Below are 11,477 nucleotides of genomic sequence, written 5' to 3'. Positions count from 1 at the left end.
TAAACAAGTAATCTAATAGTAACAAATAATATACTATACAATGAATTAAATTTGTGTTAAAAGTGTATTACACAATATAAAAGTTGAATTCAAAGAGAAAATTAACGATGAAAAACGTTACTAACGAAAGACAAGACAATAATTTATAGACTGAATTAAACTTTTTATTCATGAATAAATTATGTATTATAAGTGTTTTATAAATCATTTTAGTTTGTATCTCTAAGAACATGAGTAATGTTTGCAATATTTATTATGTCTATGTTATATATGTATTAGAAGTGTTTTCTTAAATTATTTTGGTTGATATCACTATAAAAAAAAAAGAGTGAAGTTCGCAATACAACTTTAATACAATTGTCATATAGTTCCTCAAACTTCATTTTTTTTCGAGTTTCAATCTAATTTTCTCCAAAAATCAATTATAAGCTTAATCAATCCCTCTTAAAATTGAGATATAAACTCCAAATGACATTTTTAATTATTTGTAGGAACTAACTAATACCTTCGTTTAAGAGAATATTTTAGGTGTAGAAAGTCTCAAATTCAGGATCTTCCGCTGCGCGAATTTCCTGAGAAACGAAGTCATAGGCACGTAGGTTCAGCGCTAGACCGACTACTCCAAGAGCTCCTTAAAAAAGTGATTTTGTATAAATTCCTGATCTTTTTATTTCTCTTTTCATCTTGTTTTTTTAAAAAATAAAAATAATGATAAATGGGCAAAAACTAATGCTATTTAGGAAACTTATTACTTATTTTATGGGCAAAATCGTAGGGTGGAGATTATAAGGGTGGTGGGGTTGATGGTTACGGCCTATGGGGTGGGGGAAAATACAATTGACACGAATGCTATTTATGAAACTTATTACTTATTTTAATTAGTAAAGTTATTTTTTTTTATTTTTAAGAAGTTTGTTTTTCAAAAAATTTAATCAATCGAAATTCGAAATTATTTTCTTCGATTCCAAACATACTGTTGCAGTTGATTACTTTTTCCGTCCACTTTTTAAATGTCATGTTACACTTTTTAAAAGTTAATTTGATATTTTAAAAATATAATTAGATTTTCAAAAATTATAGGAAAAGGACTATAAATTTTAATTTTTTGCACATTAATACGATGAAAAATACATAATAAAATATTATTTAAAGTTCTTGTAATCTGACTTTAAAAAGAAAATCATGACAATTAAAATTTGATGAAGGAAATCATAATTTTCAAAATTTTAAACGAAAGTGTTTGAAAGTTATTTAAACTATGAATACGAAATAAAAAAACAATATTGAAAAATCTAACTTGGTGATTTTAAAGTCGTGTTTGACCATTAAATCTTAATAAGTCATTATCATTTGTCTCTAATTGATATGAAATACACTTATCTAACTAATCCTAAACTAGAAAAAAGCATAAAATTTTTCCATCTTATTTCTCTTCATTTCGACGTGGTTCTTGACAATTGACATGCATGAACGTTCTTTAATTTATTTTTCGTTTTACAAGGTAAATTGATTTATTTTATTATATTTTATGTTTTAAGAAAATCAAACTGTTCATTACTTATTCTAAGCAATTTATCCTAATAAAGTGAAATTTTAAGAACAAATAAATAAAATAAATATTCTTATAATTAAAATTCAAAAATATACGTTATTTTTCTCAAAATTTCTTCATTTCAATTCTAATATTAACTTGATTAGGACAAGAAAAAATGAAAGTAGGTTATGTATTGTTCAAGTTGGTTGATCAATCTTCATTTATTTACGGACAAGGATTGGTTGTCTTCCGCACATCGAATTTCGAGTACAAATTAAGGAGAAAGACTTTTATCTCATGCATACCATTGCACTTCTATAAAAATAACTTTTAGCGGCAATAAATATATACATTAATAAAGAATGTTAAAAAATCTTTGTCGGCATTAGTTAAGTGTCATTAGATTCAATTTCGGTAAAGGTTTAAAGGTCATATACAAAGAGTGTTAATTGCCGCTAAAATTATATATTTAGAATGTATTATCGTTAATTAATTGACACTAGAAATCATTTTTAATGTAGTGTCGACATAATAAGGAAAGGACTTGCAGAGGTCTAAAGTGCAAACACTCACCGCCGTCAATTGAGAAATTTGCGTGATATACAAGGTGTTGGTCCATTATGCCTTAGGTGAAATATGTAAAAGAAAATTCTAACATTTTAACTGTAGCGAAGAGAAGGAGAAGTACTGAAAGCCACTTAGCTATAACGAGAGGAGCCTTCTTCTTTTTCTTTATTTATTAAATTTTCTAGAGCCGACAACAAAGCTAAGTCTTTTTTTTAGTTAGTTGGTTGGCAATCTATATACAACCCTATATTATTCTTAAGACTTTGTTGAACATGAGATAACAATCCTTGCTCCATCAACTAAATTTTGATTAGCCAATATTTAAACATCTTAAAATATATTTGATCGAAAATAGCTGAGGAACAAAAACGATAGCCAAAGTACTCAACTGGTTTAATTTCAATCGATTTGTATTGTTCAAATATTTAGATAAAATATAAAAATAAGTTTGAAAAATTATCGATATATTCTAACTTTAAATTTTATATTTAATCAAGCTAATATAGGCAGGGTGGGGTGGGGGAGAGTTATACAATTTATCATGTTGTCACCTTTCAATGTAGTGGATTGACTAGTGCATAACATTATCAATTAGTGGGAAAATTCTACTTCCTTTGCAACGTTCTAGTCATGACTAAAACCACACGTACAAAAATTAAAGTAAAGAAAAAGAAAACAAGAATAAAGTAAATTCCACTTCTTCTTTTTTCATTTCGTATTTAGTATATGTATTAAAATTAGAAAAAAGGTCTAAAATATTTTTAAAGTATTGAAAAATCGTATAAAATTACTGTTCATCCACCTATTGGCTCCAAAATGCCTTTTTCATCCATCTATTGACTCCAAAATATCTTTGTCATCCACCTTTGGGTTTAAAATTGAGCACTTATTAAACAGTTTTAAAATTAAATTGTTTAAATATTTTTTAATATACTTGGCGCTCAACTATTGATTATAATTTAATTTATTAATATAATTTTTAAACCAACCCACTACCCACTCATTACTTACTAAACTCTACCCAATTAATAAATCAATTATAATATCAAAATCGCCATAAACACTAATAAACACGACGAAATTATAGATTCCTGAAAATGACATCCAAAATTATTCGAGTCAGAATCGAAACCCCAATTAAATTTAAGTTGAGCAGCTTATATAGAAGGACACTTTCTGTAGGATTTTCTTTCAACTTTGAATTCGAAATTTATGATTAAAGGTAAAGAAGTAGTACATCCCGAATTAATCCTTTAATATATTATTTTAAAAAAAAGTTATTTATGAAGTAACATCACATAATTGAGATGAAAGAATAATTAAGATAAACATAGTCAGAATTTTAAGTTTATCGGTAATTTTTATTTAGACACTTGTATGTATGATAATTTACTTCTATAAATATTTTCGCCCCAAATTTTTAAAAACACTCATTGACAGTAGTTGTTGTTGCATTAGTAATGTGACGAGTTTATTAATTTGGTGGGGTTTAATTAGTAATGAGTTGATAGTGGATTGATTTATAAATTATACTAATAAGTTAAATTATAACAAATAGTTAGTGCCACATATTTTAAAAAATATATAAATAGTTTTAATTTAAAATTGTCAAATAAGTTGTGAATTTTGAATCTAAAGATGGATGACAAAGGTATTTTGAAGTCAATAGATGGGTGGAAAGGAAATTTCGGAGCCAGATGAAAGGTAATTTTATACTATTACTAATACTTCAAAGATATTTTAAGCCTTTTTCTAATTAAAATTTAATTAAATAAATTTGTATTATCTAACCCTCATTCGAGAATAGCACTTTTTTATAGGCAAAGTATAAAGGAGGTTGATTCTTAAGCACATGTTGTAATTTGTAGGGACATTTTATCTAAATTGCATTAATTCACTCCGAACCTTACGTTTAAAAACGTGCAAAAATCTAATTTGTCCTTGTTGTAAATGATCTTTGAATATATTTTGAGGGGCCTTTTTTGGACGGTGCTTTTTACTGCAAATTCATATAGTATATTAAAAATATTTTTTACTAATAATCAATTAATAAGAAATAATTTAATCGTTATTGAATATGTATTTTTAGCAGTAGCTAACACTTTTTATAAGTCTTTTTGAAGCTTATAATATTTTATTTTTTCGAGTTTTAGTATGATACCTTACTAGCATTATTTGGATCTACTATTATTTACTACATACACCCGAGGAATATCAATGAATTTGATTGTTGCAATTGCTCAATATAATCAATTTTTAACTCATAAGATCTATTTATTTGTTCAAGATCCCTTTTATTGATCAAAATAATAATTTTTTTAAAAAAGAGGTAATTTTAAAGACGAAAACCCTTACTATATTAACTCAAATTGATCAAGAATAAGAATGATAATTACCCATTGAAAGATTTTATTTTACACATAATTAAACAGATCAATCTAGATGAATGGCATTTTTACATTGACCCCTAAAACCCTACATGCCTATATATTTTGAGGGTATATTCGTTGAGTTAAATTAATTGCCATGTGAATTCTGCTGCTTGAATATTTTCTTTAAAATAATTTGTTTGGGAAATTGTGAAACAGAAAAAGTAAAGTACAGCAGCAAGAGACCATAGCTTTAATTTCAAAGAATTAATTTAACTCCAAGAATAGTGAAAAATGCCTCAACAATTGGGTGAGTACTGAGTACAATGATAAGTGACAAAAAAACTAAGATATATACAATGTGTGGCCAAAAAAGAAACCAAATGATCTTTTAAAAAAACTATTTTGAGTAAAAGATGTATATGCCCCCTCCTTCCCACCCCCCTACAACCACTCACCCAACCAAGATAGACTTGCCAACAACTTTTATATATGTGGGTAGATGTGGTCTTAGGGATGGCATTGGGGGGTCGGGCAGAGCGGGTTGAGTTTAATTCATAAATTTTTTAATTTGTTTTGTCTCGTCCTGTATAATAATATTTTTTATTTTCAACCCACTTCACTTCGCTCCGCATACAGTCACTTCACATAATTTTTTTAATATTTTTTTTTTCTAGTTATGTTTGATACTAGAAATAAAATTCATAAAAATAAATTTATTGTTTCATTAAGTTATATTAATTTAATAGGATAGTGACTCAAAATTTTATTTTTTAGAGGTCAATTGGAAAACATGTAAGAAATTATAATAATTTTTATTGAACTAATTTCATTTATTATCTTGAATATGTTAGTTGTTTTAATGAAATTATCTTAATAAATAATGCTTTATCACTCTATAACATGTATATAAAAAAAGTTAAAATTAAGTTTGAACTCACATAAAATTACATGTACCCGCAATTCACGCCGCCCCACGTTAATTTTTTTTTAAAAACCCACTCCAACCCGCCCTCATCCGCCCCACCCAGATAGCCTTAAACTCACCTCACCCCACGTCCGCCCCATCCTCATTGCCATCCCTATGTGGTTCTCTATGTATATAGATGGTAAATTAAGTTAAAAGGGGAGACTTACATAAATATATTATATTAAGAATATATTTACTATTTATAACAATAACATTTTCTTTCACTTGATCACTTTTAATACATTTATAATATAGTATTAATACATATTACAAGAACAATTTATTATTCACATATAATACAAACTTTATTGATGATTAATGCATTTATCACACATTTTAATAAACTTATAATATAATGTGTCGATTTATTACAAAACAAGTATAATATATTTTCAAAAATAATTATAATACATATTTATTGCATACATAATTCACTTTTAATACACATTGCAGATTTAAGAGTTTTTGGCCAAAAACATCCTTAAATTATATCTCAAACTTAAACTACATCCTTAAAGTATAATTTTTAGCAGAAAACATCCTTCAAGTATTTAAAGTGAACAATTTTCATCCTTCTATTAGATATCATCAAAAAAACTAATCGATCCTACAAAAAAATATGAGCAGTTTACGTGATTATCAACAAAAATTTTCCTAGATAATTTCATTACCTGCTATAAAAAGATATTTAAAATCTTAGAAATCATTACTTACTAAAACAAAAATATTTGAAAGGTGTGATGATACGTGATTTGCTCTTTTTCTCATTTAGTAACAGAAAGAAGTTGGAGCTTGATAATTATCTTTACTTTTTTAAAATAAATATTGTATTTTGATCAATAAATTTTTGAGTCATTATGATATTGAAGTGATTAAAATATTGATTATGTCTTGTATTTGAGTTTCATTCTACATTATTAAAAGCGAAAGTCTCTAACAAACACCGCTTCTAGCATGTTCAATTGAGAAGAAACATATAGATTCCAAATACAAAAAACTTCAATAATATTTTTTGTTTGAAAGTAGAATTTTTTTTATGTAATATCGATACCTAAATATTCAATTAATAATATTTTTAATTCTAATAACATGAAAAGTAAATGAAAAGCTGTCAAATTAAAATATTTTGCATAATACTAAACTCAATTACTGAAAAATATCACGATAGTATTTATGGTATCTTTGAAAATAATATCACGAAGGAATAACTTGATTTTTGTGGGATCTGTTAGTATTCTGATAAATTCAAATAGAAGGATGAAAATTGTTCACTTTCAAATACTTAAAGAATGTTTTATGCTAAAAATGATACTCTAAGGATGTAGTCTAAGTTTGGGGTATAGTTTAAGGATGATTTTGACCAAAAACTCCAGATTTAACATAATGTTGCTATAAATAATAGTAATTTTTCCTTAAGTTAATGCCTATGTAACTTTTTTTTTCTTCTATTGTTCAAGTCTGAATGGACTAAATTTGAATTATGCATTACATGATTCGTTCTAAATAATACTCTCAATAAAAAATTTTCTATACCCAAAACTTGAATCGAGACTTCAGATTATGAGTGAAGCAGTTACACTTACACTACTATACAACTGATGTTGGTAAGTTAAGGTCTATTCCCTTAATTCTATTTTATGTGCACTGGTTCAGAGTATTGAGTCCGGCTCACTATTCTTGAGCATAAAACTTTTTTAAAAAGTTGTATAAGGAATTATGTAATAATTACTATAAATAGTTATTTAAAAAGTATTTAATAAGATTATGGTAAAAAAAGAAAAAGATGCATTATAAGTCAAATCCAAAGTAAACATAGATACTTTGGAATTGAATGGAGAAAATAAGAGCCTCTTTAAATGACTTATTGCTTTTAGCTTATAAGTCAAAATTAAAGTTATAGGTTAAATTTTGTAACTTATGTATTTGTCTTAATTTTGTTGTTTAAACTTTAAAGTTGGTATTTTTGAAAACACTTTATAATTTTATCCAAACAATATAAAAATATTTAAAAATTATTTTAGCTCAACAATATCTAAGATAAGTCAATTTAAACGAACTCCAAATGTTCCTAATAAATGGTCATTTCACCATTGTAATTACTACAGTACTTGCATCATCATGCATGCATTTTGTTAAAACAAACTGGTAGGTGATTATTTTTTGAATGATTATATTGGTTGAAAATCTAATTAGTTGGAAAGCTAACTATATAAGCCAGTGAGGAAGAATCTTGGTTCAACATGGGCCACATTAGGTTGCACTTTTTCCCAACAACTTCCTCATGGAAGGCATGATGAGTATTGACAAATAGTGATAAAACCAAATAAAGTATATATTAATAACTAGTACACCATGATTCTTTATTTTTTAGAATTTTAGAGTGGTTGGATACTCTTTCAGTTCTTTTCTATGTTTGATTAATCAAAAAAAAAAATTTAAAAGATATTATCTTTAGAAAAACAAATTTCGTCAAAATAATAAAAATAATGTATCAAGTAAACATAGAAAAAGTAAGTTTCACGACTGATATTTTCCTCCTCGATCCCTACCCTCCAACACTCTTACCCTCATTTTCTACTGACCCCTGTAACCCCGTCCCCACATGGCACACCCCTCCCTACCCTCACTCCGCTCTATCTTTCATAATATTTATCTAAATTATAGATAAGTATTTTTAGAATAATACTTTTTGTTTACATAACAAACATGAATAAATAAGTATAAAAATCACATATTTCATGGAAAACTTTTTTTCTCGAAAGTTTTTAAGACCCTCTAAGTAGTTATAAATATGATTTTTTTTTTTTTACATAAATACATAGCTTAAGATATTATAATATCTAAAATTCTCTACCATATAAGAAAAATTACAAGAATTTCCTTTCATAGCTATCCCCTCTCCAATACATTTCTCTCCTCTCGGATGCATCCATGAGCTATGTATCCGCAGATTTTATGAAATATCCGAGATTCTATAATTTTAAGAAATTTTTGTAATTTGAGAAAAAACACAAATAAAATAAAATAGAAAGTATCAATTTGTTTTTAATCTAAAGAGATGGCTTTATATCGGTTACCCAACACAATAGGCCTTCATGGGAAGCCCATCCAGTCAAAGCAGCATACGGCCCATACATTTGTCTATCCAAATTCCAAACCTAATCATATCCAAATAGTCAGTCAATTTTTTTCTAATCATATATACGCAAAATATAGGAAAAATTGTATGAAATAGCGAATTATTAATTCAAATTAAGTGCTATATCCATATTTTATTTTATTTATAATTCGCAGCAAACATTTCATTTTTTTCCTATCTGATTCAGTATACAATTCGTCATTTTGTAGATTTCGATACAAAATGTGTATATGTTTGTATAAAGCGAAAGAAAAGTGTATATACAAATACAAATACATATATTTTTGCACCATGCACTTATAATTATACATAGATCTTATTATACAAATTACAATGTATAAATGAATTTATACAAAACTGAACATTTTATATAAAATTGAATGTATCTAGCGAATTATACAAATCAAAACCTTGTATTTATGTCTTCGGACATAACTTGTATCACTAAACTTATGGCATGCGATATAACTTATGTTATTAAATTCATGTCATGCGACATAACTTGTCTCTTGTATCACTAAACCTAGGTTATGGGGCATAACTTGTGTCATTGAACTTGTCTCTTGCTACTTTATTTTGCTTTTGTGATCTTTTTTTTTTTTCTTGCAATTTTTTGTAATCACTTTTTTGTTACTTAAATCTACGAGACACATTCCTTCTTTTGTTCAATTTCAATTTTACTTTATGTTTAGTTCTAAGCTTAGCTTGCTTAAAATATATGTTGTATGTGATGGTGGTGGTGGTGGTTGGGGTGGGGTGGGGGCATAATTAAGATTTCTTAACTTAATTAGTTTGTTCTATTATTCTTCTTTTGAGGGGAAATTCATCTTTATTCAATTGATGAAATCATATGTGAGATTTAAAAAATGTATACCTGCAAAGCAAATAAAGAATTGTGCCCTTTGCTTCATGTGAAGAAATTGCCAACTTCTTTGACTTTTGAGATAGCAATTGTAATCTTTACTTGAAAGGTGATTTTGCCAACGCCTTCTATGATTAAGCTTGCTAACGGTAGCTTTTTCTATTTCATTTACTTAAACACCACGTTATTTCATTCAACATTTCGATACATTTTAATCATAAAATTTAAAAATCTAATTTATTTTCTAAAATTATGCAAATTAAAATCGAACAATAAATTGAACGAACGGGAAAAAAAATTTCTCTCCATGATAAATATAAAGTTTGATTCTGATCGAAATAATTTTTCAATCGACTCTTAAAAGGAAGTTTGGTATGCTGTTGGAAATCTCGTAAGCTTTCTACCTCATAGAACTACTAGGTTGTTGAAAAAGAACCACCGCAAGTATTAAGTATATGGTATCGTGAATTAATTTGTTTTTAAATTAAAATTCTTGAGTTTTAAATATGAAAATGATTGTTGGTAAATAGCGCTATTCAATAAAATATTATTCAGCACAAATTTAAATTAGTCAAACTTTAATCTAAATATCAAAGGTCAAAGACGATCATAGAGTCATTATAAAAATAAATTATCTAAGATATTTTTTACCAAAGACAATAACATCGCACCCTATTCCATTCCTAATATTCCCTAGGTCTAGTGGGTGTTCTCATTTCAAAGCTGACATTTATATTTAATAAAAATACAAACAGATAAAAAGAGAAAATGTTCAATTCATAGAGTTGTGTGCTTTTACTCATTCTAACTTACAAATTTAATGCACTCCACAGTTCACACTTAAAATAGCAGGGCTGTCAAAAATATTTTTTAATTATATTTTAAATTTGAACTATATTCTTAAAATATTATTTTTAGTAGAAACATCGTTTAACTATTTTCCAAAGTTAAACTACATCATTAAAATATCATTTTTAGCAGAAAACATCATTTAAGTATTTTTAAGTGAACAACTTTCATTATTTTGTTAGATATTGTCAAAAACTAAGGGGTCTTACGAAAACATAAGCAGTTAATGTGACTATCAACAAGCTTTATTATGCATAAAATTTCATTACTTTCTACCAAAAGTTCTTGAAAAATATAAAACATCTTAGACACTATTGCATATGAAAACCAAAAATGATTGGAAGATGTGAGCGTACATGATGCCTTTTTCGTAACGGAAAGAAGTTGAAGATTAATTATTTTGATTTTTTTGTCAAACTCATTCTTATATTATATCTCAAACTCAAACTACATACTTAAAGTATCATTCTTATTATAAAACATTCCTAAAGTATTTTAAAGTCAACAATCTTTACCCTTCTACTTGAATTTATCAGAAAACTAATTGATATATCCCACAAAAATAAGTCGTTCCTTCCTAATTATATTCTTAGATATGCCAAAAATATTAGTGAATTCGTAATTGAGTTAAGAATTATGCAAAATCTTTTAATTGGATCGTTTTTTTCATTCATTTTTCATATAATTTTAATTATAAATGTTACTAGTTTAAATATGTTTCTTCTCAATTGAATATGCTAAAAAGCGACATTTGTTGGAGACTTTCCCTTCTAATAATGTAGAATGAAACGCAAATACGAAACACAATCAATATTTTGGTCACTTCGATATTAGATTGACCCAAAAATCTATTAATTTAATTGTTTAAGAAAAAGATAAAAATAATTAATCTACAACTTCTTTCCGTTACGAAAAAGGCAAATCATGTACACTCACACATTCGAATCATTTTCAGTTCCATAGTAACAATGTCTAAGATTTTTTATATATTTCAAGAACTTCTTGTAGAATGTAATGAAATTATGCATAATAACTTTTGTTGATAGTTGTTAACTGCTCATGTTTTCGTAAGATTCTTTAGTTTTTAAAAATATCTAACAAAAGGATGAAAGTTGTTCATTCAAAATCTTAAAGGTTGTTTTCTGCTAAAAATAATACTTTAAGTATATAGTTTAAGTCTGGGGTAC

The sequence above is a fragment of the Solanum lycopersicum genome, chromosome 8 (assembly GCF_036512215.1).
Source record: "Solanum lycopersicum chromosome 8, SLM_r2.1".
In the NCBI taxonomy this organism is placed as follows: Eukaryota; Viridiplantae; Streptophyta; class Magnoliopsida; order Solanales; family Solanaceae; genus Solanum; species Solanum lycopersicum.
The sequence above is the reverse complement of the archived record's forward strand: the minus strand, read 5'-3'. Positions refer to the sequence as shown.